This window comes from Neoarius graeffei, chromosome 1 (assembly GCF_027579695.1).
Source record: "Neoarius graeffei isolate fNeoGra1 chromosome 1, fNeoGra1.pri, whole genome shotgun sequence".
NCBI classification, from domain to species: Eukaryota; Metazoa; Chordata; class Actinopteri; order Siluriformes; family Ariidae; genus Neoarius; species Neoarius graeffei.
This window is the reverse complement of record NC_083569.1, coordinates 64592334-64612013: the sequence shown is the minus strand read 5'-3', so window position 1 is coordinate 64612013 and position 19680 is coordinate 64592334. Positions and strand designations below refer to the sequence as shown.

At 43.3% G+C, this 19680-nt stretch overlaps 1 protein-coding gene across 4 annotated transcripts in view; it reads right to left on the bottom strand.

The window, feature by feature from the left end:
• The window catches only part of rbpjb (recombination signal binding protein for immunoglobulin kappa J region b), a 153598-nt gene that overhangs the window by 48804 nt on the left and 85114 nt on the right, over window positions 1-19680 (bottom strand). Inside the window, exon 1 of one of the 4 annotated variants that reach the window (XM_060915830.1) lies at window positions 4129-4238. The exons of the other annotated variants lie outside the window; for them this stretch is intronic. The gene's annotated coding sequence lies outside the window, so the exon portion shown is untranslated. Of the gene's footprint in view, window positions 1-4128; window positions 4239-19680 lie in introns of those variants that run through there. 4 annotated transcript variants of the gene reach the window in all.

Below are 19680 nucleotides of genomic sequence, written 5' to 3'. Positions count from 1 at the left end.
CTAGGCAAAAATATTTTTGGCCGCTAGGCGGGTGGGTCTAGTTTACTAGGCTACTATCGTAAAGCACGGTCGCAAAAACTGCTGCTGTGAACGCAAGTGGGGCTGCACCGGTGCTAACACACTTCTCTCTAGTAAGCAGGGTTGTGATGTGTGAACGCTCCACAAAATTTACACCGGTGTAAAATATGATATATCGCAACAAAATACATCGGTGCAGCATCGATGCAAATATGTGCCGTGTGAACACCCCTTTATTCAATGAAAACTCCACCCTGAAAAAAAAAAGTCAATTAAAAAAAAATCCTCCGAATTTCGTCACTGATCATCATACTAATTATGTAAAGATTAAAATGCAAGTTATTCAGGGTGGACTTTCCCTTTCAACAAGAAGCCAGGACTAAATGAGCATCAACCTGTGCTCAAGTCCAAAACCATCCTTCACTCAGCATGACGTTTTTAGTTTATCAGCTGAAACTCCAGCTGCTGTTACAGTATATTTTAAGGTCTTCGGACACATTAGCTGTTTCCGTCACGCTGACTTTCAACAATTTACGTGTAGTGTTTGCTGTTGAACACGTCCCTGACTAATGCTGTAATTATTTCATTGTTAAATCAAGAAACATTTCGCTGCGTTCAAATAAACCATAGCAAATCAACTTATTACTTAAAAAAAAAACCTTTCAATTTACCAGTGTTCATGTAAACAGCCTCATATAAGACGTGTCATGTTCGTTCTGGAACCGTGTGTATATATTTAAAGCAGAAAGCCTGCAGAAAGGTCGCATGAGCTTTACAGCCCAAACCTCAAGAGCCTGACTGGAAACACAAGCTCAACTTTGATTAGCCAATTCTCTGGTGAGCACAAATATGTGTTGCTTGCTGAGAGCATAAGAGCAGCGTGGCCAAAAACCTCAACCTCCGCAGCTGGGGGGTCTTTATGAAAGAGGGGGAAAAAATGTGTGCGCGCGCATGTTTGGGGGGGAGGGGGGGTAATGAAGAGGGCAAAAGGACAAATGAAAAGTTCCTCTGCGAGTGTGTACACACATGTACGTGTGTGGAAAAAAAACACAAAGAAGGAAAGATTGGAAAGAAGAAGCAGCTCAAACCTCATAAGTGAAGAATTCTGATTTCCAATTACTTCGGCTAACCGACACGGAAACAGTCCTGCGCAAGCACACTTATCTCTTGTAACCAGGGATGAGAATGGGACATTTAAAAAAACTCTGAAATGTCTGCCAAGGGCAGACATAATGCACGCAAAGTGTGCATGGGGGGGTTTCAAAGGGGGGTGCGACTTTATATAGACCCCTTCGCAGTAAACGTCATTCATACGTAAGCGGAAATTGCGCGCGCAGCCTGGACCCAAAAAAGACTCAGAAATGCCTAGTTGTTGTGTTGTCGGGTGTCAGAATCGTAGCAGTGATGGGGTTAAAATGTTCAGAATTCCAGCAGGATCTCACCCATTCCAAAAAAAATCGCCGACGTCTATGACTACAAGCCATCAAACGTGTAGACTGGGATGAAAGCACCATCAAAAATGCGCGGGTTTGCAGCGCCCACTTCATCACAGGTAAGATCAGGCTATTTATTAAGGCCGAATCCCATTTCACCCCTTGGACCAACCCCTTGGCCCTTCCCCTCCATTTTGCGCGTTCACGTGAAGGGGTAGGGGTATCCCAATCCCAGTTAACGCGGAGGGGTAGGGGAAGGGGTAGGGCTTCTGTACCCCTCCAAACGGAGATTTTCCTGGAGCTGACTCCGAACGAAGGGGTTTGAGTGATTTCCCACAATGCCATGCGGATTTCAGCGAGATTTCATGCGGATTTCAGAAAGATGGCGGTTCCCGCGGCGGAAGATTGTCATAAATGTATTTTCTCCATTATTTACGTGTTTTAAGTTGTTATCCAGAGGAAACACGCCGCTTGATTCGCTTTCGAGCTGAGAATGAGCAGCGATTTCTGAAATCCAAGCTGCTGCTAAAAAGCTTTGGGAGTGAGTATTGTTTTCGGTTGCTTGACTGCGTACGTTTTGTTCTGTTATTCTCGCTTTTATTGTTTACATGAGTGTTCTGACACCTCATTCTGTCGGATGTGGTGCACGAAGCGCCAAAGATATCCCATTCAGTGGTGTTAGTTAACAAATCACACCCTGCCAGCAGAGATTTCTGGTTCTGGCTCTGACTGTAGCGGCTGGGCGCAGCCAATGACGCATTTGGTCGCGTTTTGCTAACGTAAACGCTGACAGAGGTACGCGATGACGTATGCGATCGTTGAAGGGCTATCCCAATACGTAGGGGTTGAATTTCAAGCCCTATCCCTTGTAGCTCAGTTTCAAGGGGAAGGGCCAAGGGGAAGGGGGAGGGGTAGGGGTAGAAATTAGAATTGGGATTGGGCCTCTATCTTTCTTTTTTATTCTTTCTAGTCTTCGTTTATTGATGTAGCAAAATACTTTGGTAACGTTTGTCTGATTAGCTGGGTCATATGCCGCTTTTCCACTACCAACGCGGCTGAGTTGGGCTGAGCCGTGCCGTGCTGAGTTGGGCTGAGTCGAGCTGAGCGGGGCTGTTGGAGTTGCATTTTGACTACAACCGCGCTGAACCATGCTGGCTGGAAGTGGGTGGACACATTGGGTGGAGTTGGCGAAAGTGGGTGGACGTCAGGTGATGTCGTTAGGCGGCGCAAACAGTGACATCAGTGACCTTTTAAGCGGTAGTCTCACGACCCGGATAGTAAACAATAAACATGGAGGACATGGAGTCGTTAGTGTTGCTGGTCTTGGTGCTGTGGCTTGTTGTCACCGACAACGCCAACAGATACTGGCAAGAGCGTATAGATGAGGCGAGGCGCATAAGGCTTCAGAAATTCTCGTAATTCGTAATTATTCTTCTTCCGGGTTTACGGTGTTTACAGATCCCAGCGTGCTCGCGGGGCATGTGTGGGCATGTGAGGACACTCCTCCTCACCAATCAGTGCACAGGGGAGTGTCTCCTCACGCCCCTCACCCCACTCGGCTCGGTTTGGCTCGCTTCAGCCCCACTCCAAAACGGTGCGAGTTTTGGGTGCTAAGCAGGGCTGAAGCGAGCTGAGTTGTGCTGTTCTGAGATAGTCGAAACGCGAGCCGTGTCGGGCTGAAGTGAGCTGAAGCGAGCTGAAAAAGGGTAGTGGAAAAGGGCCAATAGTTACACAATGTAATGAATATTGTTAGCATGTTAGCTTTGCATGCAATTTTGTTTGTAGGAGAGCTCTCGCTTGACTCAAGCAGTCCAGATTTTGTGCCATCATTATTTGTGTATGCCGAAAATCACAATTTTAAAGCAAGGATGGAAAGGTAAAATTGTGTGCCCTCACTCTAAATGCCAACTTACGTTGACTGCTCTAACCTAGCTCCCGCCCCGTTCAGTTTCATTTCTGCTCTCTGCCTCTCGCTTTTTACGCAGCTCTGATTTCTCTTAGCTGCACTCTTTACACTATCATTCCTTTCATGCCATTACCTCCTGCAAATTGCTGTTTAGTGTTGGGATTTGCTGTTGGAGCTAAAGCCACATTGCCATCACATCACTGGCATAATTTGATTAAAAGAAAATGAATATGAATGTCCCATTGTTAATCAAGTTGTACATGCCTGCACATAACATAATCATATGCGTCTAAAGACTTGTAGGCACGAAGTTTTTCGTGGGTGTACACTGAAGTCTTGTCAATAAGGTACGAGTATATATCTGGCCATTGTATACCAGGGAACTTACTAACATCGTCCGTCCACTCTTTAATTAAACGCGGATCCGGTAGGCGATGTCCACTTGTTAGAGTTAACGTATTTATGTAGCATTCTCGATCTTGTAACGACAATTGTTTGGCATAATCTGACAGCTCATAATGCCGGTCTATGGGCAGCGCCATTGTTTCTGGGTCCAGGCTGCGCGCGCATCCTGGCAACGGTCGGTTTGTTTACAAACATGCGAAGGGGTCTATATATATATATATATGAATGTTTTCAAATTCAATGATGGTTTAAAACGTTTATAAACTTTAAGATAACAAATATATATCGTGAGCGATAATGGAGGTAACCGTAACGATATATCCGATTCCTCCTGACTCTATCTTTGACAATTTAAGTGAAACGTACCTTTGTGCTTTTTTGTTTTGATGTGCTCCTGGATGTTTCTAGCTCCTCCGTTTCCATAATTGATCATATCTGAGCACAGAATACACAGAGCCTTTCCCGGCACGGCCACTTTTCGGATACGTTCCGTCAGGCACGTCGTCACAGTTTGCGTCCCTATCTGCACGGTAACGCTACCATCGAGCCATGCCCATCGGAAACAGTTCTTTATCCCGTTCGATTTATCGATTTCCCTGGCACGATCCTCATTTTTGCGGTCCAAAACTTTCGCCATACTGGCGAAGTAACTTTGAAAACTAACCAAAATAACTAGAACTTAAGAAGTGATCAAAACCGTGTACGTGTAGCTTGTTTCTCCATGAATTGTAGAAGTGAGATGAAACTAGCGCCAAAACGTTGGCGGAAATCGTCGTGAGTTGTCGTTAGCATAAATATTGAAGAAAGCAATGACGATTTCCGTTATCACAGCTGCAACTAATTTTGCGATGAGCGTTGCTGAAAGATGCTGGCGGGCGATCGGTCGGTCCTGCCTGCTTGTGCCACCACAAGCCTCGCCTAGCGCCGACCCCTACCGCCCCCCGAAATTTTCTCAGCGGATTTACACGTTTCACAAAAATGACATTTTCAGCGGGAAAAACTCGGAATTCCGCAGATCTGCGGAAAATTCTCATCTCTGCGTAACGTGGAGCCTCTGGACATACACGGAGAAAGCGTTTTATAAAACGCGCTGTACCGTGCCACACTCGTCTCTGCTCCAAATGGAAAATGAAAGAATATTGAATCCCACGGAAATTATTCATGTTCTTTGCGAGATGCATATGATGTAAAATGTACTAAACTACGCACGCCTAAAATGTGCCGTTTGCACAGATGTTCATAAGACCTGACACACCAGAGTGCCCGAAGACACACAGAGGCAGAATAATGGTGGAATAATGGGGGCAGGTCTCTCTCTCTCTCTCTCTCTCTCTCTCTCACACACACACAGAGTCCGTTTCCCCTCCACACGCTCAAATTCGACAGTCCTTTGTTATGGAAAGCGTGGGGGCCCCCCCGAGATGTGAGGAGGAGGAGGAGAGAGATGCAGAGGGAAGATGAAGTGCTGCATGATCCCAGATCACAACAGCCTTACTGGACTGGCCTGAGGCGACAACCAAGCACGCACCCCCCTCCCTCCCTCCCTGCACACCCAACCAAACAACAACCAAGCCCCCCACCACCACCACCACCACCGATGAGCTCATCTCCAAGCCATCGCTCGTCATCCAAACACAGTCAGACAAAACAAATCTCCTATTTCAAATAGTCTTGGAGTTTGATGGGGCAAAACTGCACAGCTCGGAAACATAAGCCGCGTTATATAAAAAAAACGCCGTTTTCTCACAATCAGACGTAACTTGTACTCTTCTGAGGAGCGCCACCCTGCTTGGTGGGAGGAACGGCTCGAACCCATTTCTGAAGTTAAACGATGTCGTCATCGTGCTGCAGCCCGTGTCATCTGATCTCTCGGATATGCTGTAAGCCCTGTCCCGTGTGCATGAGCGATGTGTGGGTGAGGGAGCGACAGAAAGATGCTGCTTCACAGAAAGATTCATCTCTTTTGCTTAATGCTCCGAATTAGGCATTGTGGCAGCCCGGGTCACCTAAATAAGGAAAGTTAGACATGATCTGAAGGATAACCTGAAGTATAGTTCACGTGTACAGTACGGTACATCTACGTGTTTAGTGCTGAAAAGAGCAACAAACGAAGACACTGCCAGGGACAGGAGTCAGTGCGAATACACCAGTACTGATACAGTCTTGATGCTCGTCTTCGTTGCGTTTTGACGGCCAGCAGCTCAAACTGAGCTATGTATTTTGCTGAATGGGTTCGAGGTACAGTGTGGGTAAATTTAATCACCGCGTCTCTGCAGTTGATTTGCTGGGAGTCAATTATATTTGAAATGCACTACCGTTCAAAAGTTTGGGGTCACTTTTTGAAATGTCCTTATTTTTGAAAGAAAAGCACTGTTCTTTTCAATGAAGATCACTTTAAACTAATCAGAAATGCACTCTATACATTGCTAATGTGGTAAATGACTATTCTAGCTGCAAATGTGTGGTTTTTGGTGCAATATCTCCATAGGTGTATAGAGGCCCATTTCCAGCAACTCTCACTCCAGTGTTCTAATGGTACAATGTGTTTGCTCATTGCATACATGTCAACCTTTGGTCAATCAAACCTGTATAACCAACCTCCAAAATCCTTATTTCCCTTATAAAATCCGTAAAAGAAGCAAATTAAAATAATTTACCGAAAATTTGAATGATAATTAACAATGATGTATCCCAGTTACTTTTTATTCAATATTAATAACAATAAACCTTCAGAATGAATACAAAGCTCCAATGTTCGACAAAAACACAAAGTGTTATCAGCGTAGTTACGAAGGAAATACTTCGCTGTTTGGAGACAGGTTTCACCGAGCGGCTATTATGCGCGAGACTTCATATTAACCACAAAGTCAGAAAAATCTGTTCGTAAAATTACGTTATAATGGCCAAACACAATGAAAAGTAATTTTCCAGTCTCACCTGTGAAAGGTAATCCCATGTGATCTCGTTTGGACGGTAAACCTGTTGGTACAGTTAAACGCAGCACATGAATGAGGCATCTTTATTCTCGGCTACTGTCTAGACGCTATACCAGAGACGGCTGAAGAATCTCCACTTTGCCCCATCCAATATGGCGGCGAGGATATTTATATGTCTATGACTTCCCGGTTGGCGGGATTCTCGCAATGCGGTGTGCGCATGATCAAAAGTGGAACGAAGTCTCGCTACCACAAGATAACGCGCGATTTAATAAGACTCTTTACTGGCTGTCTGTGGTGTACAGTTCGTTTGTAAATGTTATGCGCTCTTTTATCATCGTGGGAATTGATTATAGCTCTAAATAAATATTGAAGTTTTTTTAAAGAATCCGTATAACTTTATTTATACGCCCGTATACTACGTTTATTGAATCAAATCCGTATAAAATACGGACATTCCGTATAGGTTGACATGTATGTCATTGCCTCAGAAGGCTAATGGATGATTAGAAAACCCTTGTACAATCATGTTAGCACAGCTGAAAACAGTTGAGCTCTTTAGAGAAGCTATAAAACTGACCTTCCTTTGAGCAGATTGAGTTTCTGGAGCATCACATTTGTGGGGTCGATTAAATGCTCAAAATGGCCAGAAAAATGTCTTGACTATATTTTCTATTCATTTTACAACTTATGGTGGGAAATAAAAGTGTGACTTTTCATGGAAAACACTAAATTGTCTGGGTGACCCCAAACTTTTGAACGGTAGTGTACGTTCGGTCTTTCCGAAGTTCGACTGCAGCTGACTGATTCCTCACAAAACAAACGCAAAGGACAAGACAATATATTTGCAAGGACGCTGGCTTTTACTCGCCTCGCCTCAATGAGGAGCTCGACTGTAATGAACTGCAGACACTAAAGCCAATTTTCCAGCGTGCGATTGCCAAACTGTACGAAATAATCCCGACAAAAGTCTTATACAAACTCCATAATTACATAATGGAGATTCTCTAATGCTAGATCGGAGATTCAAGAAATTTATGTTGTGCTTACTTGATGTGAGCATGTCATTATTTAAAAAGGTCACTCGCTCAAACAAACAAATTGCTCGTTTACTTTTAGATAAGCAGAGTACCAAGTTACACATGTTGTAATTAAAATAGGGAAGCTGTAGACGAATGGTTAGAGAAGCAGCTTTGGGACCAAAAGGTTGCCGGTTCGATTCCCTGGTTGAAGTGCCCTTGAGCAAGGCGCCTAACCCTCAACTGCTCCCCAGGCTGCACTGGGTATGTTGTACATCACTCTGGTGCCCCTTTTCCACCAAATCAGTTCCAGGGCTGGTTCGGAGCCAGTCCTGGTGCTGGTTCACAACTCGTTCAACTTGCGAGCCAGCTGAGAACCAGTTTGCTTTTCCATAGCTCGCGGTGCTAAGAGGAGCCATGTCATTACGTCGCTGTATACATCAGTTACGTCGCTGTATACGTCAGTTACGTCGCTACGTTTGCATAAACCTTGGCGCAAATATCGAAGCAAAAACAACGCGGAAGAAGCAGCAGCAGCAACAACAACAATAAAAATAATGGATGACTTCGCGTTTGTACAGCTGCTGCTTCTCGTCGCTTAAAAATGGCTATCTTTCGCGGTCTTGTTATTGTTGTTGGTCTTAACAACTCCGCCCCCCCCCCCCGCTGACATAAGCAGTTCTTTCCTCTGGCCCAGCAGAGAGTTGGTGCTAGCCTGGAACCGGTTTTTCTGGCCCCAGAGCCAGTTCTTTGTCAGTGGAAACAGAAAACCCGGTTCCAAACTAAGCACTGGCCCCGAACCAGCCCTGGAACTGCTTTGGTGGAAAAGGGGCATGGGTAAGAGTGTCTGCTAAACACCTGTAATGTAATATAATGTAAAATATAACACTATACGGGCAAAAGTATGTGCATCCTATTCCAGATTTAGTCCCCCTTTACTGTTACAATAACATCCATCCTTCAGGAAAGGTTTTCCACTAGATTTTGCAGTGTGGCTGTTGGGATTTGTGCTCATTCAGCCAGAAAAGCATGGTCAAGCACTGACAGGCGAGGAGACCTGGGGTGCATCCGAAAGATGTTCAGTAGGGTTGAGATCAGGGCTCTGTGCAGGCCACACGGCTTCTAACACACTAACTTTGGCAAACCAAGTTTTCATGGAGGGCGGCACGGTGGTGTAGTGGTTAGCGCTGTCGCCTCACAGCAAGAAGGTCCGGGTTTGAGCCCCGTGGCCGGCGAGGGCCTTTCTGTGCGGAGTTTGCATGGTGTCTGCGTGGGTTTCCTCCGGGTGCTCCGGTTTCCCACAAAGACATGCAGGTTAGGTTAACTGGTGACTCTAAATTGACTGTAGGTGTGAATGTGAGTGTGAATGGTTGTCTGTGTCTGTGTGTCAGCCCTGCGATGACCTGGCGACTTGTCCAGGGTGTACCCCGCCTCTCGCCCGTAGTCAGCTGGGATAGGCTCCAGCTCGCCTGCGACCCTGTAGAACAGGATAAAGCGGCTAGAGATAACGGATGGATGGAAGTTTTCATGGAGCTCGCTTCGTACACAGGGGCACGGTCATGCTGGAGCATGTTCGAGTGCGTCGGTTCCAGTAACTGGAAACTGTAAAAGCTACAGCAGGTGTAACTGTGCGTGATGGTCAGATGTCCACCTACTTTTGGACATATAGTGTAGGACATTGTCAGTGTCGTCATCAACTCGTGACTCGAGAATTCTTATACGATGCGTGATTTTTGTGTAGAACAGGAAAATCAGGTTGAAAATTGGAGCATGAACCCAACTTAAGACAAAAGCGTTTATGATCCAGTCCAACAGAAGAGGCCAAAGGCATAGCTATCGCACGCTCGCCTCAATCAACTGTTAAACACAAAGAACTTGCATTCAGATTGCATGCTATACCACTTTTGCACCATTTGAAAATACTGTATGTACGGTCAAAATCTATCAGTAGGTACAGTAATTTTTGGTTTTTTTTTTAATTCCTGTCTGTAACCTGAGGCTTTTGTTTTCACACCCTGCTCTACTTTTGACTCATAAAAACGACCCACTCGCAAAATGTGATCTTGTCTTCTCCGTTTCAAGTCATTCCAGTTACACAAGCCAAAGCTTGGATTAAATTAATCATTGTATCAGTCACTTACATCGTTCTTTATAGAGCACTAATATTGCCCAGCTGCATAACTGTTACACCATATGGTCGCAAGCCATGCCAAACCATGCTGCATGCAAGACTCCGAAGAACTGGGCAGTCGCGGTGGTGTGCAAATGGATGCACCAGATCGCCAGCGACTGCACGGCTGCACGAGCTGATGTGGTCGTTATGGATGCTGTATCCTCTCATTAATCTTCCCATTAATTAAAGCTTTTGCACAATGCCACGTGGACTGTTGCGAGTGGTGTATCGCTCCTGAGGTTCGGTTCTGTGGCTTTGCCCCGTACATATGCGCACACTGCTTGCACGCAAAGGGAAAAGCCGCGGCAGCACGTGACCGTGTGCTGTAGACAAAAACCACATGCGCTAGGCTCAGCTAAGTGCTCCCTAACGGAATAGGGACACGGGCCAACCTGCACCCACATACAAGGAACCTTCTGTTCCTGGAACCATCATTTTCGATTTCTCCCGATTCAGAGAAGAATATGGTTTGTAAAAAGTAAAAGCGACAAATAAATGCACAGAGGCGCACAAGAAAAGTGGTAAAAGGGTCCTTAGTGAGTCATAAGTGTTCAGAAAGGATATGACAGACACGGGCACTTCCACAGGAAGACTCTGACACACAAACTCTAAACACGCAAGAGCACATGCATTCGTTTAACCAGGGGAAAAACGCATACATAATCCCCCAACATGGAGAAATAGAGCAAGACGCACATCGCAACTGACTCATAACCAAAATGTCAGCCTGCATGCAAAACCTCGTGCTCATTTGCGTCGATCCTTTATTTTTCTTTCATCTTGAAGTCCTGAGACGTTTTGTATCCTTGCGAGATCGCTTTTCATCGCTCCAAAAGCAGCAGCCAAGCTCCATAACCAAGAATACAGAGGAACGAAACACTGTCTACGTGGTGATCGGAAAATAACCGGCTTCACACTGCATCAGACCACCCAGTCGTTGATTATTTTCCTGTAAGCGCATACGCCATGTTTTACTCCTCTCACACACACACACACCACAGCGACGTGCCAACAATTTAATTTTATTTGAAATTAAAACATCTCCTGGCACTTTTAATCCATTTTTAGTTGCACTTAATTTTCCATGAAACGAGTTAGTTCCTGGTATCGTTTTCATTACAACACAATTAAAAGTTGCTCCCTCACCAGTCTCTCGAGAAAAACTCTAGTTACGCTTTCGCCTCTGACCGTTATGACGAGCCGACATCGGGTTCTCCTTCTGAAAGTGCTAAATAAATGCCTCCACGCAGAAATGTTCAGCACACTAACAATTACACAGATTTATTTGATGTACCGTGTCTGCCATGCAAGTTAATGGATAAATAATAACGACTGCATGAACGTAAACCTGCGGTTCGCTTTATAGTTGGACCTACTTTCATAGCCACGGTTAGTCACTGAATCGATACCTATTAGAACTGAGCGATCAATAAGGCTGTGGGATAAGATAAAGATAACACCGAGGCGATAAACTTTACTCTCGATGAAACAAGTCTGTGAAAACAAGCTACACACAACCTCATCTCATCTCATTATCTCTAGCCGCTTTATCCTGTTCTACAGGGTCGCAGGCAAGCTGGAGCCTATCCCAGCTGACTACGGGCGAAAGGCGGGGTACACCCTGGACAAGTCGCCAGGTCATCACAGGGCTGACACATAGACACAGACAACCATTCACACTCACATTCACACCTACGGTCAATTTAGAGTCACCAGTTAACCTAACCTGCATGTCTTTGGACTGTGGGGGAAACCGGAGCACCCGGAGGAAACCCACGCGGACACGGGGAGAACATGCAAACTCCGCACAGAAAGGCCCTCGCCGGCCACGGGGCTCGAACCCGGACCTTCTTGCTGTGAGGCGACAGCGCTAACCACTACATCACCGTGCCGCCCAGCTACACACAACCTCTCCAGGCTTTCGTCTAAACCGGGGAACAGGGGCGCTGCGCCCTCTTACTCTCGGCGTGCGCCCTCTTACCGAAATGCCGATTGAACCCCAAGTCACACTTAGGCCATGCACTTATATGCTACTGCACAACACGCGATCTTTCTCAAAACGATCTTTTCTCCGTCAAAACATCCCAGCAGCACCACGTGACAATGTGTCTGATCATCAAATACGTTATAATTACTCCAAAAATATTCCAGTCATAGTAGATACACCGCCAGACGGTGCAAAAACAATCCGAATTGGCGTTTTCCAGACTGAGGCGCCATGGTGTTTAGTTGTTCACTTGTCGCGGCTGCTCTCGCGAGATTTGACATGGGTTACATACAAGGTCAGCTGACTTGTAGAGCGAGATTTCTCGAGACTGAATGACCTTTCACCCACCGGCGCGGGAGCTTTTGACAGAAGTAGTTCGCGAGTTGTTTTTGTTGACACTTGGGCATTTAAAGATGTCATCCCGCGGCACGAAACGGAAGAAAGCCAGAGACTGTCCGGGGCAGAAGAAGATTACTTCTTTCTTTTTCAATGTTGACAGACAATTTGTTACAATTTCCCTCTCAGATAGCCTCAGAATGTCCCATTTAATTGTAGCCTCAATTTTTCAAAGGCTTCGCACATCGGACGGACAACCGGCACCATCCCCCTCCCGTTGCTTCACTCCCTCGCCATGGTGAGCGCCCTCATACTAAATTTTTCTAGAAAAAACCCTGCTCTCTATTCAAATCAAGACGCCTCACTAATTTCTTACTAATACATGTTTCAATTCTGCTTCAAGCGTGAGTAATATTTGTGCCCTCGGACGGAAACAAAGCATAAAAAAGCTCGACTGGCGAAACTTCAAGCGAAACAGCCACAAAGTGAAATCACAGGGAAAATCGTAAATGACTCTGTACTGGTCGTATAGTGTGCATAGGGTGTAGCAGCCATCCGGTTTTGCCCAATGTAGCACACATTTCCTATCCTTCTGCATAAATCTGTCCTAAATCGTCATCGGATGTACACACAAGTAGATAACAAGAACCCAACCAAACAAATGAGAGAAAAATATTATACTCCGGTCACTCAGTTATTAAGGATCTAATATTACATATCAGTGAGTGGCAAAAGTATGTGAACCTTTGCTTTCAGTATCTGGTGTGACCTCATTTGTGCAGCAGTAACTGCAGATAAACGTTTCCAGTAACTGTTGATCAGTCCTGCACACCGGCTTGGAGGAATTTTAGCCCATTCCTCCGTACAGAACAGCTTCAACTCTGGGATGTTGGTGGGTTTCCTCACATGAACTGCTCGCACAGCATTTCTACTGGATTAAGGTCAGGACTTTGACTTGGCCGTTCAAAAACATCCATTTTATTCCTCTTTAACCCTTTTTGGTCAAACGACTTGTGTACTTAGGGTGGTTGTCTTGCTGCATGACGCACGTTCTCTTGAGATTCAGTTCACAAACAGATGTCCTGATGTTTTCCTTGCGAATTTGCTGGAATAATTCAGAATTTCAGGCCGAAACCATTATATTAATCACCTCCATGTTTCACAGATGGGATAAGACTCTTATGCTGGAATACTTTTGCAACTCACTGATATCTAATATTATTCTATCCACATTTACTGGAATGAGCAATCGCACGCTCTGATTGGCTACTCTACTACTAGGCTATCGACCGTGAGTAGAAGAAAAACAAAATGGCAGAGTGCATCAAGTCAGATACATCACTTTATCAAGTATTTAAAAGAGAACTGAAGGCAATTTTTTTTTACCATCAAAATTCTATTTCTCATTTTATTAAATATCAGAATGCATTTCTGACAGCTATTTTGTCACTGCTAGAGCAAGTTATGAGTGTTTGAAATACGCTATGTAATAAATCAGTCCATATGTCAAAGCAATGGCCGTAGGACATCGTAGGACGGAAGTAAAACGTACAGCGGAAATCAAAGTGACCAACATCTGCCAACGTTGTCAAAAGACATGCGCGCCCTCTTTCGAATGCTGACGTAATCAAGCCGGAAGTTTTGTTTGTTTTGACAGCAATCAGGAAAGTTTGAAAAAAGTAGGCAGTAATCGTCATTTAAACTCGTTTTTGTGCAATATTTTGTTTGGAAAACAGTTTTTAAAAAGGCGGCGCTGACACTTCATGTTTCGAAGTCTCGCACAAGTCTCGTGAAGATCGCGCCGATAAGCGACGTGGCCCAAACGAACGGCTAAAAAGCGAATAGGCTGATAAGTATAATATTTAATCGCAGTTAGTTGCCAATGCGAGTCACGATATAAGGTTACTAAAACCGAAAACGTAATTGAATAACACGTTAATTAAGAAATAAAGCAAGTTTAAAAATGACTTCAGTTCTCCTTTAAAAGAAACAGAAATAGCTCAAAGAACATAGTTTGCCCCCCAAAAAATATCCCCTGTTCCACACTCCAGCCCAATCGGTGGTGGTAATGCACCTTTAAGTTGGTTTGTAAACCACCAAAAAAACCTTAAAGATGATGATGGTGTGTTGCTGAAATAAGGATGAAATAAAACTCCACTCGAAACCCCCCCCCCAAAAAAAAGCTACAAAATATGGAATAAAACCATTGGATGGTAAGAACGTATCTTTCTTTTTCAAAAATTATTATAGCATTTTTCACAAATTGCGACTGACGGTTTGTTTACATTCTAAACGGAAATTATTTTGTCTGATATTTTGTATAGTTTTTATTTATCACATTTGCAAAAAATAAAAGTGCTCCATTTCTCAAAATCCAGTGAACGTCGACAGAATAAAACAGTTACTCCACTCAATCTCATCGTACATGGCTTATAGCTGACTTGGTGCTACCAGCTCATGTATGACTCGATTTCATGGAATAACCATTAATTGGATCATCTTCTTCCATAAATAAATGACCAAGTATAATATTTTTGTCTCATTTGTTCAATCAGGTTCTCTTTACCCACGTTTACGACTTCTGCGATGCTTACTAGAGCGTATTTATGTCGAGCTATAGAAATTTTTAAAGGGTTAACAAACTTTCAAGCACCACTGTATATATATATATATATATATATATATATATATATATATATATATATACACACACACACGCGCATAAATAAAGTGCCGTCCTGCTTGTTATAGAGAAACGAGCAGTAATTGGAGCAGCCTGAAAATGAATATGTTTTTGTGTTATCCCAGCCAAAGACCATAAATTATTCATGCCGTATTGTCATTTTGAAGAAATAAAATCAACAGATTTAGCCGTGTTCAGTCATTTATTTCAAAAGGAATGACCTCACACACACACGCACTTTCCCCTTTTTTATATATAAAGGTTACAGAACACCATATGAAAGCACAAAACATAGTTCGAATAGGTCACATTCTCAAGACCGTTAACGCAAACCACATGACAACATTTCAGTTTGAAAAATAACACACATCATGGGGAAAAAAAAAATGCACTGATGCTCAAAACATTGAAAAACATTTCCAAAAGCTAAGAACTGCACTAAAAGGGACTGACGCTTCATCAATAGGGGAGGCTTTCTTTATCATTCGTTAAACATTGGCAATCAAAACTGGACATGCAGCCATGAAAAGAAATGGCCAGTTCAAAGGTTCATTTGCTCCGTGATATATTTGAGGCTTGGTGTGATATGATACATTATTTTTTTCACGGTCCAAATCCTGCGCTCTGATTGGCTGGCGAGCGGGTCCGTATCCTACGGTACGGACCCCGGTTACGGACCTCTGGCGACTCGCTCGTTCACAACAACAACAACAAACATGGTGGCATTTTTTGTCAATATTTATCTTTTTTTTTTATAAGATTTATTTATAAGATTATCAAAAATCTTATAAATTTTTGCCAGTATTTCTCAGGAGAATAGCATTAATTTTACAGCATGGATAGCGATAACGACAGTGTTCACAGCGAAAGCGAGTTTTATTACCCTGAGGAAGAAGAAATAAAAGAAAACATTTCAGCAGAAAGCTAAAAACCTGTAACTGTTGCTAACGCCGAGCAAAAACATGGATGAATCCTGAATGACTCTGATTTGTATAAATAGGGGACGACATAGGCGGCAAAATGTAGTTTTTTTCCTGCCATGGAAGTGCACTTGTATACTGAGGAGGAAGCAATTTGCATTACAGCCGTGAATGAGGATTCAAAATAGCGACTCGGCTCGGTTTTCCCTTTCGGGCGCTCTCGCTTTCTGTTAGAATTTGGTAAAGAAAAATATTTATATATTATTTGCCAGCTTAAGGTCGGTCCGTATGATGAAATACCGTGACCTCGGCCCAGAGGGCCTCGCTCAGTACTTTCAAGACCTCGGTCACGGTATTTCACCATAAGGACCTCCCAGCTGGTCAATAACATATACGTACTTTCAATTTACCTGGTTATACATCATCGCGTTCAGATCCATCTTCCTTATCCTTGATCAATTTCAAATAAAGTCTCACACCCACACAGAAAAGAACCTTTTAGACAGAAGCACAGACAATTCCTCAAAGATGCCACAAATTTATTCAGCGTTTTCAAGATTTGCATGAAACTGTGAAAAAAACACATATCATCATCACTACATCGATGTTACGTACTGAGAAAAAAAAATTAAACATTACATTTATTCACCCACTCTTTTCTTACATATGATGTAGGTTTGATTGGTTGATGAACAAATTCGCTGTGCTCGTTTGCACATGTGGCAGTTAGGTGACAAATTTCGTGGCTGATCTCTTGCTTTTAAGAATCATAGTGGGGGTTTTTTTTTGCTTATTGAGACTCAAAAGACTGAAGTTTGTGTTGAAACGTAAAGCTGCGTATTCATAGTTTTGACAAAATGCTTTTCACGTCTGCTTTTTGTGTGAATGGACGGTTTTGCATCATGCAGTGGTGTTCTGAGAAACGCATTACTGGTTTTGAGAATGTGAACGGTGTTGCAGGAATTGTGCTCCACCGACTGAGAAAAACCTGTCACACTCCTCGTCACTCCATTCATCGTTTACCAGAACAAAGCCAAAGACGAAACACAAACGTAATTAATTGGCACGTTCCTACCTTTTTATTCCCAATGAATTCCTCATCTCTGTTAAATATGATCTTTCCTGTTGAAGTAAATGACTTGAAAAGTACCGAAAGTCATCAATGCGGTAGATCGCAGTGTTAAACCTGTGCTCTCTGTCATTCAGTCATTTTGAATCCATGTGTGAAACATCATCTTTCCTAGAAGAGCAGCCAAGATGACAGCCTAGTTACTGCACCGCTGCATGTGCAGCATACTCGTACTATAAAATCTAGTGACAGAAAAAGAAAAAAAAAAACAAACCTCCAAGTCCTCATCCACAGACATTACATTTGGGTGCGATTAAAATCGTCAGATTGAACATGTAGAACTCGTCTGTGCTTTTCAGCGTCCTGCTCCGTTTTTTTCTCTTTTGTGTAAAAAGGGAACAGACCCGAGAAACGACCCATGTTATTTTGATTACGGACAGCGCCTACATACGTGAAGACCTCTTTGCACGTGCACACCCACAGACACATGTTCACACGCACGCAGCACATTCAAATCAAAACTTCATCTTCGTCTTAAATGCATGAACTATGTAGGAGTCAGGAAGATCTAAAGGATTCGCTCATAGTGCAAGTGCTTACTACATGGCAACTTGCTAACTCAGCCGACGAGTCTTCATTTTTACATATAGCTTTTCACCTCGAGAGTCATCTCTGGTAATCATGTTGCTCACGTCTGGTATCTGCATCAAGTTTTCCCCTTCAGTTCCACTGTGCATGACAAGACCATCGTTTGTAAGGTTTAATTTGTTCGGGGTGGGGGGACACACGCCATGTTTGCTGTGTGAACTCGACAGTTACATCTACTTGAAAAATAAATTTATATACTAGTGCATCCCAAAAAATTAGAATATTGTGAAAAAGTTCAATATTTTCCATCAGTTATTTAAGAAAGTGAAAATGTTATATATTATAGACTCATTACACAAACTAAAATGTTTCAAGCATTTTTCTATTTTAATTTTAATCAGTATGGCATACAGTACAAAAACATAAAAAAACCATCTCAAAATATTAGAATATTTCATTTCGAGTTTGAGTAAAACAGTATGAGAACAGTGTATCTCTCGGTCTAGCTCAGTACACACAACCACAATCATGGGGAAGACTGCTGACTTGACTGTTGTCCAGAAGATGATCACTGATGCCCTCCACAAGGAGGGTAAGCCACAAAAGGTCATTGCTGAAAAGGGTGGCTGGAAAAGGTGCACAAGCAACAGGGATGGCCGCAGTCTTGAGAGGACGGTCAAGAAAAGTTGATTCAAGAATTTGGGAGAGCTTCACAAGGACTGGACTGAGGCTGGTGTCAGTGTATCAAGACCCATCACGAACAGACATCTTCAAGAAAGGGGATACAACTTTCGCATTCCTAATATCAAGCTACTCCTGAGCCAGAGACAACGTCAGAAGTGTCTTATCTGGGCTAAGGAGAGAAAGAAATGGACTGTTGCTCAGTGGTCCAAAGTCCTCTTTTCAGATGAAAGTACATTTTGCATTTAATTTGGAAATCACGGTTCTAGAGTCTGGAGGAAGAGTGGAGAGGCACAGAATCCAAGGTGTTTGAAGCCCAGTGTGAAGTTTCCACAGTCTGTGATGATTTGGGGTGCCATGTCATCTGCTGGTGTTGGTCCACTGTATTTTATCAAGTCCAAAGTCAACACAGCCATCTACCAGGAGATTTTAGAGCACTTCATGCTTCCATCTGCTGACGAGCTTTTTGGAGATGCTGATTTCCTTTTCCAGCAGGACTTAGCACCTACCCACAGTGCCAAAACTACTACCAAATGGTTTGCTGACCATGATATTACTGTGTTTGATTGGCCAGCCAACTTGCCTGACCTGAACCCCATAGAGAACCTATGGGGTATTGTCAAGAGGAAGATGAGAAACACCCGACCCAAAAATACAGATACGCTGAAGGCCACTATCAAAGCAACCTGGGCTTCAATAACACCTCAGCAGTGCCACAGACTGATCACCTCCATGCCACACCGCATTGATACAGTAATTCATGGTAAAGGAGCCCCAACCAAGTATTGAGTGTATAAATGAATATACTTTTCAGAAGTTGGACATTTCTGTATTGTAAATCCTTTTTTTGATTGATCTTAAGGAATATTCTAATAATTTGAGATACTGGATTTCTGATTTTCATGAGCTATAAGCCATAATCATCAAAATTAAAACAAAAAAGGCTTTAAATATTTCACTTTACATGTAATGAATATAGAGAAAAAGGAACTTTTTCATAGTATTCTAATTTTTTGAGATGCACTAGTACAGGGCTTTTCAAAGTGTGGGGCACGCCTCCCCTAGGGGGTGCCAGAGTTCTTCAGGGGGGGCGCAACGTGAGGAAAAATAAACCAGAATAAGTTACTATTGCGGACATTTAGCGAACTTCAGCTAGCCTTTACCAGAGACAAAATGGATCGATTTTTAGTACCTAAAGCTACAGTGAGTGAGGAGACAGAGTCTGGGCCAAGCAAAAAAAGAAGGAAGTTTGACCACGATTATTTAAAGTTTGGATTTTCATGGACTGGATCTGAAGATGCTCCACTGCCACAGTGTGTTGTCTGCCAAGAGGTGCTAGCTGTTTTAAATGTGTAAAAAAAGATGTTTTCAAAAAGCACAGATGTTTAAAATGTGTAAAAGAAAAAAATAAAAATGTGTACAACAACCATTTTTTTTAAAATACGAATGGAACATTAAGTATAGCAACAACAAAAATTGTAAGGGGGGGCGCTGTTGTTTATTTGCTCTCTGGGGGGGGGGGGGGG